Source organism: Oryctolagus cuniculus, chromosome 7 (genome assembly GCF_964237555.1).
Source record: "Oryctolagus cuniculus chromosome 7, mOryCun1.1, whole genome shotgun sequence".
NCBI classification, from domain to species: domain Eukaryota; kingdom Metazoa; phylum Chordata; class Mammalia; order Lagomorpha; family Leporidae; genus Oryctolagus; species Oryctolagus cuniculus.
Window position 1 is genome coordinate 89,776,450 of NC_091438.1, and position 17,908 is coordinate 89,794,357.

A 17,908-nucleotide genomic window follows, 5' to 3' on the forward strand; every position below is an offset into this window, starting at 1 on the left:
CAGGAATTATCACTTTATGAGATTTTGTTTGATTTCTTGCTGAAGAAACTGACTACAGTCAATAGTCTGATAACTGAAATGCTACAGTATCTCAGACCATCATCTTGAGCATTATGGTTATTCTGCAATAGAGAAGGTATTTATGTTAAAGAGTACTAGAAGTTTCTTTAACATAAAAGTACTTCTTATGGGCTGGCATTCTGGCACAATGGGTTAAAACACTGGCCTACAGCATGCTCACATCCCATATGGGCACCAGTTAGAGTCCTGGCTGCTCCACTTCCCATCCAGCTCCCTGCTGATGCACCTGGGAAAACTGCGGGGGATGGCCCAAGTCCTTGGGCCCCTGCACCCACGTGAGAGACTTAGAAGAAAATTCTGGCTCCTGGCTTTGGATAGACTCAGCTCTGGTCATTGTGACCTTTTGGGGAGTGAACCAGCAGATGGAAGACCTCTTTCTCTCTCTGTCTCTACCTCTCTCTGTAACTCTGTTTTTCAAATAAACAAAATAAGTCTTTTAAAAAATACAGAAGTTTGTTTCGTCATGGTCTAATTTTTCTTTTTGTAAGGTAAATGCAACAAGAAAAATTTGGTTAACTGACATTTTGGCTAAGAAAATGAAATAAAAGCCCTAAGCCACATATATTGCATTTCACCCAATTTAAACTTAAGAGCCACTTTAATTTTTGTCTTGTCACCTATTTTACTGTCCTCTATTTGCAAATTCTAAGTCAGTCTTTATGAGCAAGAAACTTTGCATTTTTGTATTTATGGGTTTCAAAGAAACCTAAACTCATAAGTGTTATCTCTTTTTTTTAACTAGCTTATGATTAGCACAGCTGTTATTTCAGTTCATTGTTTTATTGCTTTTGTAAAGAGCTCTGGGATTTTTATGAAGGTGCTAGGCTTACTGTGTATTTTAATCACCATTTCTGTTATCATTATCTTTACCATTAAAGACGGCACATCTGTAAAGCTAAGCTGGAATTCGAATAATACACATAACTAAATATTAATAATGATATTGGCAAACTCTAAGAACACAAAGCAAGAACTATAAGGTTAAGGAAACACGTACAGTTCTCTCAAGCTTTTCTCTGACAAGTATACTTTCAAATGTGTTTATTATTGTGATATCCGATGTGTTTCCTACAGCTGGCACACCTAGAGATTTTAGGGCTATATATCAACTGGTGATCTGGGGGTGGATCTCTCATTGTCTTCTCTTAACAATAGTTGGCAGTAGGTAACATGCATTTCCTTTGTGTCTATTCTGACCTGTGTCAAGGTCAAGACAATGCATATGTGATCCACTGCTCATTTCCCTTTGAAAATGAGTGGATTTCTCACAGTTATTGAAACCCACCTATCCCTTGACTGTTAACAGCAATAAGGAGGTTGATAAGAAAATCGCAACAGTGAAACTCTATAGTGTCTGTGGATAATGTGTGAGACTGGGAACAATACCTGATAGAATCATGACTCAAGGACCTTGAACAGATATTCCTGGTCTAGATTATAAAGTCTCTGCAGGCTAGGTGTCTGCCTTGTGCCACTGAATCATAAATGCTTGGCACAATTCCAGGCACTCAGGTGGAGATCAATAAATAATTTTTTGATGGATACAATAATGAAGGAACAAATTGTAAAGTGCATCATCATTCTTCTCTATGAAGAATGCACTAGTTGGGGCCAGTGCTGTGGCATAGCAGGTAAAGCTGCTGCCTGCAGTGTTGGCATCCCATATGGTACTGATTCGAGTCCTGGCTGCTCCACTTCTGACCCAGCTCCCTGCGATGGCCTCGGAAGGCAGTAGAAGATGGCCCAAGTCTTCGACACCTGCACCTGCATGGGAGACCTGGAAGAAGCTCCTGGCTCCTGGCTTCAGATTGGCACAGCTCCATCTGTTGCAGCCATGTCGAGTGTGAACCAGCAGATGGAAGACTTCTCTCTCCCTGCCTCTGCCTCTCTCTTTGCTTTTCAAATAAAATAAATAAATCTTTTAAAAAAATGCTCTAGTTGCTTAGTCAACAGTGATAATTGGTACTGAACTCAGTTTGGCAAAATTGAAAAAAAAATACACCAAAAACACATTGTGAAAATTTCTTGAAATAAATAGCTTTGAGTCAGGTTTTGAAGAATGCAAGACTTCTCTTTTGGTACAGAGAGGCACAAAATCAACACATGAGAAAGCCACTATAGGAACTTGAAGACTAATGGAATTAAGGGGAAAATATGTAGGAGAAATTTTTGATGAACTCAGGTGAAATATTTAAATAAGAAAACCTGATATGTGTATGTACCAGCGTTCTAAGAATGTATTAAACATCATGCACTGGTTCATTTCTGCAAATAATATCCTTGGGCCCTAGCAGCAGGGAGATTGGTTCAGATAATGGCTTCCTGAAGTCAAATTATTGTGCTTGCCTACACAAGCCTAGTTAATCATCTTTGGAAATTTAACCACTTGTGAGTGAGATGTTGAGGAAGTAGTAATAAATAAACTATTTTACTGCACCTCAGGGAAATAGACTCATAATTTTACTTCACCTGAATCATGGGAGGGTAATTGGGATACCTAAGAACATGGTTTCCTATAAAATCACAGGTTTAAGTCTGTATGTATTGGGTGAAGTAGAGAATCAAGTTGATTAATAATGCTGCATAAAGAATAAAACAACAAAACAGAAACTTTTCCTTCAATTATCTGAATCATTCAGATAAGAGGGGTTTTCATAAAGAGTACATTTTCCAGATCAGGGGTTTGGGCCTTGTTTGAAGCAACAAGCGCTGGCTGTTGACTGAGTAAACAGTATGTTTCATACTCATTTCTTTGAGTCGGTGTGGGTGTTATTACCGTCAGTAAATGAAAAATTCATTTACAAATATTTTTAACAACAAATATAGCACAAAGTGCCACCTCCATCAATATGCGAGCAGTTCTTAGGTTAAAAAGGACTGATTAAGGCAGTGCAAAAGAACCCATAAGATGCTTGTTAGAATGTGCCCTGGTGTTGGACATCATATGCTTTTACTGAAAGTGGAATTCTTCAACGGTATTTTCTGGTATAATATGGTTCTTCTAACTGGAAAAGTTTAGGGACCAATGAACTAGACAATTGCTTGGATCTGTGCTGATGGTCGTGACGTCCTAGGATCACAGGACTAAGGAGCTTCTTGGCAGATGAGACATCTTTGACTGTCTTTGTGATTGATATTGTCACAGTGGCTAGAACCATGATGGGACTATCCCCATCAGTCATTAAGGAAGGCTGTCATTTCACACACATGGCCATGATTTGAAGATATATCTGAGTAGTAGAAGCAATGAAACTGCAACATGGCCAATGATGTCAATGTGAGCTGTTTGCCATAAATTGCAAGGCCTGGAGTATGTGGCAGGGTGATGGAAATTAATAATGGAGATGGACTGATTTAATAGTTTATTGCTCACAGGTGTAACTTAATGCAATTTATTTTCTTTTTCCACAAAATAACTCCAGATAGATAGAATTGGGATAGCTGTTAGAAATTAGTTAAATGAGGGCTGGTGTTGTGGAACAGTGGGTTAATGCCCCGGCCTGAAGTGCCAGCTTCCCATATGGGCACCGGTTCAAGACCCAGCTGCTTTACCTCCAATCCAACTCTCTGTTGTGGCCTGAGAAAGCAGTAGAAGATGGCCCAAGTGCTTGGGCCCCTGCACCTGTGTGGGAGACCCAGAAGAAGCTCCTGGCTCCTGGCTTCAGATCGGCACAGCTCCAGCCGCTGTGGCCAACTGGGGAGTAAACCATTGGATGGAAGATCTCTCTCTCTCTCTCTCTCTCTCTCTCTCTCTCTTTCTCTCTGTAACTCTGACTTTCAAATTAAAAAAAAAATTTTTTAAAAAAAAGAAATTAGTTAAATGAAATAAAGAAAACTGGCCGGCACCATGGCTTACTAGGCTAATCCTCCACTTGTGGTGCCAGTACCCTGGGTTCTAGTCCCAGTTGGGGCGCTGAGTACTAGTCCCAGTTGCTCCTCTTCCAGTCCAGCTCTCTGCTGTGGCCTGGGAGGGCAGTGGAGGATGGCCCAAGTGCTTGGGTCCCTGCACCTGCATGGGAGACCAGGAGGAAGTACCTGGCTCCTGGCTTCGGCTTGGCACAGTGCCGGCCGTAGCGGCCATTAGGGGAGTGAACCAACGGAAGGAAGACCTTTCTCTCTGTCTCTCTCTCACTGTCTATAATTCTCTCTCTGTCTCTCTCTCTCTCTCACTATCTAACTCTGCCTGGCAATAAATAAATAAATAAATAAATAAAAGAAAGAAAATTACTTAGCTCATCCTATAGCAGACTTAAGTCACAGCAGAATCAAAGGGGAAAATATAAAATTCACAGAATGCAAAATGAGAAAAAGTAAAAAAAAAAAAACTCACATCATTGAATCATTAGTTCAGATAAGTCATTTTTCTGAATATAGAGAGCACAGTTAATAATGGATTTTTCCAAAAATACTTGAAATGTGGCATTGCAAGAGGTAGTTCTGTTCATTTATTTAATTTTTGCAAAGTCAGATAATTTTGAGAAAAGCAGTCCTGCAAGAAAGTACTAAAATTGCTAGATACAGCAGCCTGGTTAAAAATAGCTACAAATAGGAACCGGTACTTAGTAAAATAAAACATAAACTTAAAAAATTGTTTTTGCAGAATCAAAGATGTCAGACATGAACAAATGGCAAAACAGTCAAGTTGAAAAATACATATAGAGAAGTATAACAATATAATTAAAAGTAGATTTTTAGTAATCTCTGATTATCAGAAGTGATTTTTTGAATGTCAGTGGCTGAAGATTTTTGAAGCTGTGTCTTCAACTTAGATTATTGAGTCATTGCATAATAAGAGTCACTTTCTGTCTGCATTTGAATCCTAGTATCTAACAAGTGGAGCTATTATTATGATGGAGACCTTTTGGGATGTTTACTAGCTATAACTACTTTTCTTTGAAAACTAGATACGTATCAAAGGTGAGTGCTTGCTCCCATATTTGAAATAGGTGGTCCCATCCTAACATCATAGCATGTTGGACGGGTGACAGGGGAGGGATACTTGCCCTGAGGTAAATGGATCTAATTCTTTTTCTCTTGAGAATTAGGAAGTGAGCACACTTAGTTATGTGCTTGATAGGAAAGGGATATAAAGCCAGTGCAGGGGCGTCTTTGGGCAGGTGTGCAGGCTAAAGCAGAGAGGGAGGAGGAAAAAGGAGATATACATGAGAGACCAAGTAGGGGCTGGGCCAGGATGAAACCAGGAGCCAGAAACCCTCTCTAGGTCTCTCATGTGAGTGGTAGGGATGAAATCAAGGAAACCATCAGCTGTTGCCTTCCTGGGTGAAGACAGGCAGAAGGCTGGAGTCAGAAATGAAGTTGGCACTTGAATCCACGCCCTCCAATATGGACATGATGTCTCCACCATTGTCATAACCATTGGCCCACATGTCCACTCTTCAGCACATGAATTTTAATTTACACATTTAAATTATCATTTGAAAAGATGTATACAGTGTACGCAAAGGTAATTAAATTAAAGATAGTAGATTCTTAATGATAGCTTAAAATGGATTCAGCCTTTAACAATAGCTATCAGTCCAAAGTTCCCACTGTGTGCATTTTTATTAAGGAAAAAGCAAAAGAAAGACTGACATTATGATATGAGCCATACATTATGAAATTAGTCCAAAAATGTTAGTAAACAGTTAAAGTTTTGAGTATATATAGTGGTCATGTGTGGTTTTTAGTCCTTTACATCTGTATTTTCTGTTTGCGGTAAAATAGGACCTGCTTCTTCCAAAACCTCTGCTTGGGGGATCTGCTCTTCATCCCATATAATCTAAATAAGCTTGATCTACACCCAACTCTACAGCTGTGCTATCCAATGCAGTGATAGCAATTTAATTTATATTTAAATGATTTAAAATAAAATGGAATTTAAATTTTACTTCCTCAGTTGCTTTAGGCACATTTCAAATGATCCATCCCCACACGTGACTAGCAGCTACTCTAAAGGACAGTGTATATTATGGAACATTTGCATCATTACAGAAATCCCTTTTGCATCATCTTGGACTGTGGTGTGGAGTTTCAACAACTCAGTAATCTGATGTAACAGATCACAGAGATGAGTGCAGGAAAGGCAGATGGCCCAAATCAGGTAAGTAAGAGGCAGGACCAGGACTTTGGCAAGGACTGAAGGAAGAAGTTTTCCTAAGTTTATTGCAATAAAAGAAAGGGTAGCAAGCAGATGAGAGCTACTGAGGTCTCCACAAGGGACAGCCCTGCTGAGGATGAACATGGTTTGGAAGCTGAAGTCCCTATCTACTGAAAGAAACCAAGTCTAATGATGATTTTTTGAGTCTGTGCTCCACTGGTGCCAGCTGACTGCCTGCAGATTTTTAAATTTCAAAAGCCAATAAATTTCCTCTTGCTCAGGATAATTTGGGTCTGTTCTATTGTTTCGATATACAACTGAGAGAGTATTGATTAGAATATATAATTGAAGGTGAATGAACTGAAAAAGCAGTTTGGCTCTCTCTTTGATGCCACCTTGAAGGCTCAAAAGTGACTCCAAACATATAAAAAGAGGTTTCAACTCAGATTTATATTGCAAATCACAGATGAGAGTGATAAATAATTAAATGTATGCTATTGCCATTTAACAAAAAGAAATACTCAAAGTTGATGTAGTTTATCTTCTGAAAGTCTGATATGAAATCAGTGGGTTCATATAATTGATAGCACCTTTGAACTAATAAATATGATCTACATTTTGTTAATATGTAAAACTACAGGGGGACAGTACATTTTCCACCCAAGGTCATCAGTCATAAATTTTCCAGTTTTACTCCAACTTTTAGTATAGGTTATTTCCATCTAATAGGTTCAATAAAGTCTTTTTATATTGAGCAGCGCTCCTTATGTTAAGGAAAGATAATCATATAACTGTATGTTACTGAAAAGCCAAGACTCCGTGGCAAAAAAATATCCTACACGAAGGATCTCTGTGAGACCTCAGTGGAAAGAAGAGGCCATCAAAGATGGATATACTCTTCTCTGAGGGGAGGAGAGAACTTCCACTTTGTTTATGCCCATGTCCAAATACTGATGGAGTCTATGGTCACAAAAGGCTTCCATAGCATGGCAGCCCATAGCAAAAGCCTCGGGTGATCACTGACGTCATAAATAAGAGTGTTAATTGTTAAAGGAACAACAGAAGTCACTGTGCATTTAATCCCCATGTAGGACCTCCATCCTTAATGAGTTGTACTATGAGAATTGACTGCAAATCTTGTTTTCAAACTGTACTCTATATGTTGTGTGTTGTGGGGGGGCAAACTGTTGAAATCTGTACTTAACATAGAGTTGGTACTCTGTATATAAAATCAAACTAAAAATGAACCATAATAAAGAAGGGGATGGGAGAGGGAGAGGGAGGTGGGATGGGAGTTGGGGTGGGAGAGTGGGTATGGAGGAAAGAACCATTACATTCCTAAAGTTGCATCTATGAAAAATGCAATCATTAAATAAAAGCTTTAAACAAAAATAAGTGTATGTTACTAAAATTTTATAGTATTATATTATTTTATGAATTTTTCTTCTGTTTCTCCACACTTATTTTGTACCTATTATAATAGGTCAGATGAAGCAGTTGAAAGAACTGGAATGAATAGATGAAGGAAATGTGAAGACACAGATTGTTAACCTTCAGTCCAGAGTGCTTTAATTTCAGAACAGGCTTTTTCAATTTTTTTAACATTTTATTTGCTTATTTGAGAGGTAGAGTTACAGACAGAGAGAGGGAGAGAAAGAGGAAAAGGTCTTCCATCCGCCAGTTCTCTCCTCATAATGGCTGCAACGGCCAGAGCTGAACCAATAGGAAGCCAGGAGCCAAGAGCTTCCTCCTGGTCTCCCACGTGGGTGCAGGGGCCCAAGCACTTGAGCCATCTTCTACTGCTTTCCCAGGCCACAGCAGAGAGCTGGATTGGAAGCAAAGCAGCCGGGTCTTGAACTGGTGCCCATATGGGATGCTGGAGCTTTGGGCCAGGGCATTAACCCGCTGTACTACAGTGCTGCACCCCAACTTTTTGTTTCTAAAATGTCTGAAATACAAGTAGGAGGGTCATTGTTTCCTAAGGTCACTCGAGTTCTCCACTGTCAGAAGCAGTAAAAAATTATCTGCATATGCTTCCATTACATTTCATAACAAAATATGGTTAACAAAACTGAAAATACAAAAAAATAGATTTGTTTCTAAAATGGCAGGGGGTGGTATGGGGGAGACCTGGATGTGTTTTTTACTACAGTCCACACAATCATGTTCTCTTTCATATCACATTCCTGAAATAGACTCACAGGGAGAAGATAGCCCACTTGTGGAAAGACTCCCGCAGGAATCAGTGGGAGATGTTCAGAAAACACTCCGAGTCAACATGCTGACAATGATCGGGGGAAAAAAGACAAACGCCACTCGCATCGGGCTGCATGCAAAGAACCATCACTTCCCAGACTTGGGGAATGGTAGCCGACGCACCTGGAAAAGTGTGCTCAGTTTGGATAAACTCAATTCCAGAAATATGTGGAAGATTGGAGAGAGTTAAGAGACAATAAAATAAGTGATGAAGTGACTGAGGAGGTGAGGTTTGTAAGCGAGCTTGGGACGCAAGATGAAAGGAACTAAGTAAGATTTGACATGATAAGAGCCAACAAATATCTAAAAGCAGCAAAAACTAGGCAAATTATTTGAGATGGTAAAAGACTGCAGAAAAAGAAGCAAGACCAAGAAAGCTCATATTCTGGCTAAGTATAAGGGAAAATTAAAAATGGAAAAAAGTAGTAGCTTTTTGAATATTCTCTTAGGGAGTCTGTAGGAAGCTTTAATTTATTGCAAATTTGTTACTAAATGTAAAGGAAGTCAGTGGCGTCGGAAGATGATGGTTGTGAGGAATGAGAGGTAGACTATCTGGAGACATTCTTTCCTACTCAGTATTTCTATAAATTTGTTGTAATATGAAAACTAATCTAAGTTGGAAAAAAGCATCTTCCTTGCCATGTGGCAAGGCTGAAACCAAACTTTTAAAGAACCCATTACTGGCCAGTGCCACGGCTCACTAGGCTAATCCTCCGCCTGCGGCGCCGGCACACCGGGTTCTAGTCCCAGTTGGGGCGCCGGATTCTGTCCCGGTTGCCCCTCTTCCAGGCCAGCCCTCTGCTGTGGCCAGGGAGTGCAGTGGAGGATGTCCCAAGTGCTTGGGCCCTGCACCCCATGGGAGACCAGGAGAAGCACCCGGCTCCTGCCATTGGATCGGCGCAGTGTGCTAGCCGTAGTGGCCATTTGGGGGGTGAACCAATGGAAGGAAGACCTTTCTCTCTGTCTCTCTCACTGCCCAACTCTGCCTGTTAAAAAAAAAAAAAAAAAAAAAAAAAAAAAAAAAAAAAAAGAACCCATTATTGCACAGTTTCCCTTGGGAACCCTGCCTATCACAGGGGAATGAAATGCTTTTAATCTGTAGCATTCCCAAAACAATTCAATTAAAAATAATAAAAAGTCTGAAATCCTGCCCATAAGGGTTAATAACTACAAAGGTGTCCAACAGATATTCAATCACAAAAATTCAGATGCTCTTTTCATTAAGCTTCTGGTGTCTTTTTCCGTAGCTAAAGCAAGATAATTGTTTTGGGGCTAATTTCTGAGGCCATTTAATAACACCTCCTGCTAGACTCCTCACGTAAACTCAGCAAGAGGAGGCATACAGAGTAATAGAAAAATACTTCTGCTCATTTGACAGCTCAGATTCAGACTTTTCTCTACAAAAGCCATCCTGCTGTCGGAATTTGGCAAATGCCACGCCAACTACCTTGGGGAAGATTGGATTAGGAGGCAAAGCTGACTAGGCAGTGAAGTCCCTACTCTCTAGCAGGATTTCTATGTAAATTCCATTACTGTTCATATTTTACAGATAATGAAATGGATACAAAACATTTCAAAGTTTATAAGTCAGCAAAATAATGAACAGGAGAGCCCATAGACTGCTTTAATTCATTTTTGACATTTGGTCACTCACATAATAGACTTTGTATTATTTCTTTCCTATGGTCTTTTTTCTACATTCTAACAGCTCATAGCTTTACAAGTTATTGCTAATGTGTGAATTTGAAGTACAAAGGAATTCATCACACTTTACATTTCAGTAAGTAGCAAATTTTGCACTGTTTCCTTAAGAAAATTTGGACAATTTCTTTTCCAACAATGCCATTCTTTCAGAATGGAAAAAAAAAAAAAAAAGAACGTATACCTTATAAACTGATGGCAGTGCCAGAGGGGTATGCTTTTGTAATTAACTGTTCACAAAATTAAAATTATGTAGATTGAGCTATAATTATTCTTTTATGTAATTTGTGATGACATGTAAGGGTAAAGGTATGTTTTCAAAAGGCTACTCTCTGGAGACAATATGTTTTCAGGTTTCCAAATGGATCTTTCTTAGCAATAGTCAATGACTATAACAGAAACAGTTAAGAAAAATATTCTGTATCACAATGTATAAAATGTATTTCTTTCCTTCTGCTATTGTCATTTTAGTTCCATATATTGTCTTGGGCTTGAAGATGAAATTCCCATTAGTGTCAATGGAGAATCCAGGCATAGGGTAAAGGAAACCCAAGACTTTGGCAACAGTGACACAATCCTCCAAGCGAAGCAGGAATGTGAACAAAGTATGCATTTCAAATATAAAGTATTTTGGTGATCCATTATCCCATTAGTATAGCTGAACTTTTCAGGGACATATGCTCATCTTTATTCTGGGATGACTAACACACATGTAATATTCCCTTTGGTACATTTAATAATTTCAGTCAAAATAGGAAACCTATTGACATTTCACCTCTTTGCCAAATCAAACAAGATTAGTCATGTGAACTGTGTCTCACTGATAGATGGATTCTGATGGTAAAATGTCAAAGCATGATGCGTGGCCTCTGACTTGAAGCTAGCCTTTTGGGATCCATGTTGCATGTTTCTCCCAAGGAAGAAGCTCACAGTGGGTTCCAGTGGTCTTACGCAGAAAGTCATGTGTAATTGGCTCACATTTTTACATTCGAGAATGCTTTATCCTCACAGAAGTCTCAAATGAACTTAAGTGCTCTGGAAGTAAGCGTTTCAGGCCCTTGCTCTGGAAAGTTCTCTTGGTTTAGCGAAATGGCCAGAAGAGAGAGCAAATGTGACTGACTAATGTTACGAAGAGGAAGAAGTCTCACATGTATTGAGTCCCTACTAAGGCTTTCACTAATTGCTTTCATGCAGCATCCCAGGTAAACCTCACGACAATCCTGTAAAGTAGATCTGTTATTGTCCCCATTTTATTGATGAGGAGCCTAAGGCCAAAAATGTGTAGCACTCTGGTTTTCTGAAGATGAAATGCTACGTAATGCGGTTGTATTTGAAACCATGTCCAGCATTCTTAACTGTTTCAAATTCTGCTCTTTCCTCCCCATTACCACCCTTCCTTCCCCTTCTCCCAAGTGATTTACCTTCTGTACAGACTCTTTGGGAAACATTTACTTTTTATGCTTTATCCTTTTATGTTGCACTTGGTGGTTGTCAGTTCCTGGTCTAGTCCAGGTTTAAGATTCTGCTCTTGGTGGTGGTGGTGGTTTGACACTCTTTTGTGATGCTGAGAAATCACTATTTGGTTATACCACTTAATCTCTTTTTAAGAGATTTTTCTTCAAATGTAATGACCACACAAAAAAGAACAAAATAGACATTCCTAAGTTTATTTTTGGTCTTTAAGCTTCTTCTTACAATAACAAAATGTAGTTTCTGGGAATATAATTATATTTTTAATGTAATAACAATAGCTATTAAGCGAACAAGGGCTCCTGTCAGACCCAGCAGTGGATACTTAGGATACAGAAACTCATTCAGTTGGTAGCAATGCTGTGGAGTATTATTCTAACCACTTAACGGGTAACCAAATGGACATTAAGTCACATAAGACACTTGCTTAAGGTTATGTAAAGCCTATAGCAGAAATGATCACAGACTTTTCCTCCATGGACTGTCTTCCCTTTACTCCTCTGCCTGCCATAGCCATGAATATGACCTGGTCCAAGGCCAGAGATAACCGTTTAAGATCTGACAAACTGTTAGGGACACAGAGAAGATCATTAGCATAAAATGTTATAGTATAAATGCCTTTCTTTCTTCCCCTTTCCTCACTTGCATCTTTCTTCTCTCTGCCCTTGTCCCATTTTTATATGAAATGCTATTATATATTTCAGTACCTTGAGCAACCATGTTGAGGTGAGACTTTGGAATGAAAACACAGACCATTCCTAATTTTAGCATAACCAAGCTTCAAGGTACTTGTGGGAATAGTACATCCTGCCTCCCTTGATCTAGTTGGCCTCAAGACCTGAGCTATTAATTATAATACCAGGGTCTGCTAATGTGCATACAGTGGACGTAAGAACTCTACATCAAGCGCTGGTGTTGTGGCATAGCAGGTAAAACTGCCGCTTGCAACACCAGAATCCCATATGGGCATGCCGGTGTGAGTCCCAGCTGCTTCGCTTCCCATCCAGCTGCCTGCTACACACCTGGGAACAGCAGCAAAGATGGCCCTTGTGCCTGGGTCTCTGCCATTCGTGTGAGAATCCCAGGTGAAGCTCCTGTCTCCTGACTTCAGCCTGGCCCAGCCCTGGCCATTGGGGTCATTTGGGGGAATGAACCAGTGGATAAAAGATCATGTCTCTGTCTCTGTCTCTGTCTTTCTCTCTTTCTCTCTGACTTTCAAATAAATAAATAAATCTTAAAAAAAAAAACCTTTACATCTTTTGACTTCTGTTTCTCAATAGGTTCTGTGCTCTTGGTCTCGTGCGTAAATAATAAAAGAAGAAACAGGAGGATAAGGGATGCTCCCCCCAGCACTTGAAAATTTGACTCATATGCAGATCTATATTTATCTCGGTCTCCTGCTTTGGAAGGTGAGCTTGTGGGGAGTACCATGGGAGTCATGCCACATTAGGTGCTAGGTACACTATTCCTCAATGTTTAACACAGCAACTCTCATAGTCATTCAAGAGAAAAGTCTTCTTTTCTTACATCCAGCTAAAGATTCATACGGATGGTTTAAAAAGGCTGAAAGGCAAATCCAAGGACAAAAGTGTACAGGATGCACACATACACACAAACAAGAAAATACAGTGGTGAAATACGATTTGAGTTGTTGCTCTTTTGTTTAGATGAAATGTCTGGCTAAAATATTTATTCCAACCTGGGACAAATTGTATCATATATATCATATATGTTCTATATACAATATGTATGTATATGTGTATATATACTATATGTATATAAAATGTCACTTTAGAAATAAAAAAGGAAAAGAGAAAAGCCCATCTGTGAACAAATGTGACTTTTTTCCTATACTTTGGTCTGTTTGGATGAAAGTTTATAGTACTTATTTTATCGCCCCCCCCCCCCATTCCGCAAAAAAAAAAAAAAAAGGATCTAACTAAATTAGATTCCTCTAGAAAATAAATCTGGATGTGATCAGGAGGAGCAGCCAAAGCAAGAAGCAGTAAAATCCAAAAATAATGTCACAAACAGCTTAAGTCACTTAACTTTATGTAAATCCACTGAGAGGGGAAATAAAAAACCAGAGCAGAAAAAAGATGACTGAACAAAGCAGGTTAAAAACTGGGAGGAGAGAACTCTTTCATCAAAGAAAGAGAAACAAAAGAAATTATAAGCTATTCTTTTACTGGAAAGAAATTAAGACTTATACCTATGATACACTGGAGTAGAAGCAACTATAAAAGGAGAAAGAAAAAAAAAGAAAAACAGAACATGCCCAGGCCTGTGCAGATCGAGGTGGAGTACCTACTTGCCACAATTATATAAAACTGTCTCGAGTTATTGTTACAGGATTATTTCTGAAATAGGAAATACTCAAGTAGGCAACACTCTGCTCAATTTTCTCTCCTCAATCAGTAAGTTATAACATTTCAGAACACAGTAAGTGTCACATCCAGTCATTTCTGATATCGAAATAGAGTCTTCTAAACCTTCTTTATCCCTTCTAGAGTTTTGTGTCTGGCTTTGTTTATTGTGTATGAAAAGTGTATCAAAATTATGCATATTTTTTACTCTATTATTATTTAAAACTTGCTTGGAAAAATATTTCTTGGGCAATAACCATACACAAAGGCGTTCTTCCTCTCCACCATTTATAAAAATTAGTCAATATTTTAAAACAATTAGATACCTGGAAGCATTTATTTTGAAGAATTTTGATACCCCAATTTTGCCTATTAATATGACAATCATTAATTCATTGTTATCTGAGGGAGTTCCAATTTATGTCTCTTGTTCTGCCACAGTTATTAATACTTTCTGCTTTTACTCTCAAAAGTATTCAACTTTAGGTAGTAATTTGCACATTTACCTTTACCTAATATCAAGGCAACCTAGCATGGGAAGATCTAAGGCTACTGAGAGAAGCCCACCAGGATCTATACATATTTCCATCATTTACTTACAGTGTAAACTTGGGCAATTTCTTATCCACTCTGAGACCAATTTTGTCATCAGAAGCATATGGATAATAATAGTTCATAGACTTGTTGTGTTGACATGAATGTAACAGTATTATGTCTGGGTACATACACAAGTGGGGATAATAGGATCACCCTGTAAGATTGTTGTGCAGTTTACCTGAAATGACGAATTTATGTGTAGTGCTCAGCACATGATAGATACTCAAAAAGTATTATTTTCATCACAATAATTCTCATCATCATTATTATGATCATCTGCCACTGGTGGCTGTTTGCAAGCATTAGAGTTAATTGCTTTTTCTCTTCCAGTCTCATCTCTCTTTTTCTTTTTATGTAGAAAAGCAATTTATTCCATTATGAGCACTTATGCAGTTATGGAGAGTACAGGCCTGCTGGTGAAACAGGTCATCCAAAATGGAAATGGTATTAAACTAGTGGTCAAGGACTAACTCCTAAAAAAATAAATAAATAAGCAAAACCTTTTATCAAGGATCAATTTAATTTTAAAAACAAATACAAGCTATCAATTCACTCTTCTCAACTTGACAGCCTACCTGTGGTACAACTGTCAGGAAAAAACATGCATCTTTACAACTTGGTGGTCCCAAGTTAAAAAAAAAAAAAAAAAAAAAACGACACACAAAACAAGCCATTTCACAGAAGGGAAAGGAATAATATGAAAACAGCTCAAGAAATACACTAATGAGCAAAAATATACAGAGAAAGAGGAACATGTAATTTCAACTTAACTGAAGAAACCAGGAGACTCGTCTATGTAGGAAAAACGCATCCTGGAAAGTCAGGTGTGAAGATTTTAGAGTAGGAGTCTCTAGGACTCCAATCTCCACTATTTCCTGAATAAAAATGACACTTTGCATTATTTAAACTTCATGGCTAGACACCTACCTCAGTTGGCTCTATTCCTTGCTCTACCATTAAATGAATCTGAAAAACTCTGGTATATAGTGTTAAGAAGAAAAAAAAAAGCACACATAATATTCCCCTCTGTGGCTACTTTAGACCTAGGTTTGTTACTAGAAAATTACCGAAGAAAGTTTAAATATTAAGTTTGTGGCTTTGCTGGATCAAGTTCTGCAGTTAACATTTAGAAAACGCCCACTGTTTGGGCTAAGAGCATTGGTGGTGGTACCTATTACAGAGGGATAGCAGAGCGTAAGTCGCAAGAAGTGCGGCTATATCTAGGATCCTGGTCCTTCTGGATCCACACTTCCTTCAGGATCTTCATCACTGTAAATGCTCTCTGCCATCTGCCACACTGGCATGCTATTGTCTTCTGACACTGGGCAAGTCACCCAAGGTTCACTGGGATTCCAGGAAAAGTCAGATACCCTAGCAGCGTGACCACCATGAATAAACGACAACTCTGGTGGCCCATCTTCTGCATCTTCTGGGGATTGTTCCTCTCCAATTTTACTTAAATCCCAGACATTCAGCCGGTGATCAGTACCACCAGAAGCCAAAATAGTCTCGTTGTGAGGTGACCACGGAACCTGGAATACTTCTTCTTTGAGTGATTCAAAGGAATGCAACTTCAGTTTCAGATTTCTCAAATCCCACAGGGAAACAATCTTGTCAGCTGATCCTGTGGCAAGAGGGAACTCACTATACAGATTGAAAGACAGGCAGTTCATGTCAGCATTCCGAGCATCAACCGAGTGGCTTGGCTTGGAAGTACTGTTGGAGAGAGTATCCCAAATTCTAAGTTTCTGGTCATCAGCAACTGACCCAAACAGAGATTCCTGGAAGATGCCAGGAAACATCTTCTACTGCTGCTGTATGCCCTGTAGAGATAGTTTCGCATCCACCACTTTTCCTCCCTTTGGAACAGCACTGATGTCCCACAGGCAGATGGTGTGGTCATTGGAAGCACTAAATGCACACTGAGAACTGGGCTCCAGGGAAGTCCACAGTCTTCCTTCCGATGTCCACGGAGACGTACAGCTGGGCTGCACTTGCCAGAAGGGTCTGGCTTAGAAGGATTTTTCCTATAGTCAAGACAAGAACGTCACTGGATGGAGTCTTTGTAGCAATGATGCAAGCGTTCTAGGGCATATAACAAGATCTGCTCACTTCTCCTTCAGGGTTGATCTTGATTTCTATTTCAATTTTCCCACTAACTGAACCAAAACCTCCGAATTCTCCTTTCTCACCGTGGTAGTGTGACGCATCAAACGGCGCATCATCATTAGGGAGCTGCACGCTGGCTGTCACAAGGTGGTTTTGTTCATCCGACGTATGTGTCCCCAGGACAAGTCGATGAATGCTGAAATCTTTTCCTTCAGGTCTGGCTACGTCTGGAAGCCACTGTGCAGTTAGGCTGGGCCACTCCAGGGTGTGGGTCATCACCAAGTCACACAGAAGAGGGGTGTGCTTTTTCCATATTTTGTACTCCTCGTTGAGCACACGTTCTTCCACTGCGGGTCAAAGGCTGCTTACTTGTCGGCCACGGTGGGCAGGCGAGCCCGGGGCGGGGTAGGGGCGGGGATCCCAGGGTTGAGCATTGCAAGAGAGGCGGGGGGCGGGGGAGGCCTCCAGTCTCATTCCCTTCTGCTACTCACTGATGTCGCATATATGTAAATTATTTGGAAATTTGCCGTACACCATAATATTAGGGAGAGATGAGTACTTTATTAGTGCTTTCAATTCTTTGTACCCTCACTAGACAGAACTTGGTCTAGTTACCGGCCAAATACGTTGGTTTGCTGGATATAAGGATGAATGTCTTAAAGTGCATTTCAAAAGTTCCCTCGATGCATAGCAGCGTGAACTCCCAACTCTTGGACACTCTGAGAATATCCCAACTCCTTCATCTCAGGTTGAATTTCAGAAACGTCTCCATCCTCATCTTCATATTTCATTATGTATGTTTTTTTCCTAATTTTTGTTTCTAATCTTTGTGACGTTTTACGAATCTACTCCACGAGTAAACTGGTGTTCCAGTGAAATGGACAGTGTTTGTCTTGGGGCTTATCGTACTCTTGATCTACTCCTGCCTGCTCCCAGTTTTGCCGTGTATCCTCCTGGTTGTGAAATAGCAGGGACTTCCCAATTAGACATGGTCAGCTTAGAAGCCGGGTCTAAATCTTAGGTATTTTGTGACCTGTGACATGTCACTTAAGTCTCTGAACCTTAGTCTCTTGGTCTTAAAAATGGGACTATTTTAATATCTATTAAATTGTTTGATAATTAAATGTGATAATGTCAGTAAGGCCACAAAGTCACAAATTGGGAATTCAGTTCATGTCAGTTATTTTCACCTTCTAGTAGTCTTATTTCAAATGGTTAATGATAACCAGCC

General features: G+C 39.5%; 2 protein-coding genes and 1 pseudogene across 4 annotated transcripts in view; 1 reads left to right on the forward strand and 2 right to left on the reverse strand.

The window, feature by feature from the left end:
• LOC108177713 (uncharacterized) overlaps positions 1-13,426 on the forward strand; it is a 78,843-nt gene extending 65,417 nt beyond the window's left edge. For both annotated transcript variants that reach the window (XR_011390604.1, XR_011390603.1), the window contains one exon: positions 8,374-13,426. The gene's annotated coding sequence lies outside the window, so the exon portion shown is untranslated. The remainder of the gene's footprint in view (positions 1-8,373) is intronic.
• ADGRL2 (adhesion G protein-coupled receptor L2) overlaps positions 1-17,908 on the reverse strand; it is a 695,256-nt gene that overhangs the window by 262,407 nt on the left and 414,941 nt on the right. The window lies entirely within an intron of this gene.
• On the reverse strand, positions 14,845-17,170 carry LOC138850413 (histone-binding protein RBBP4 pseudogene; annotated as a pseudogene).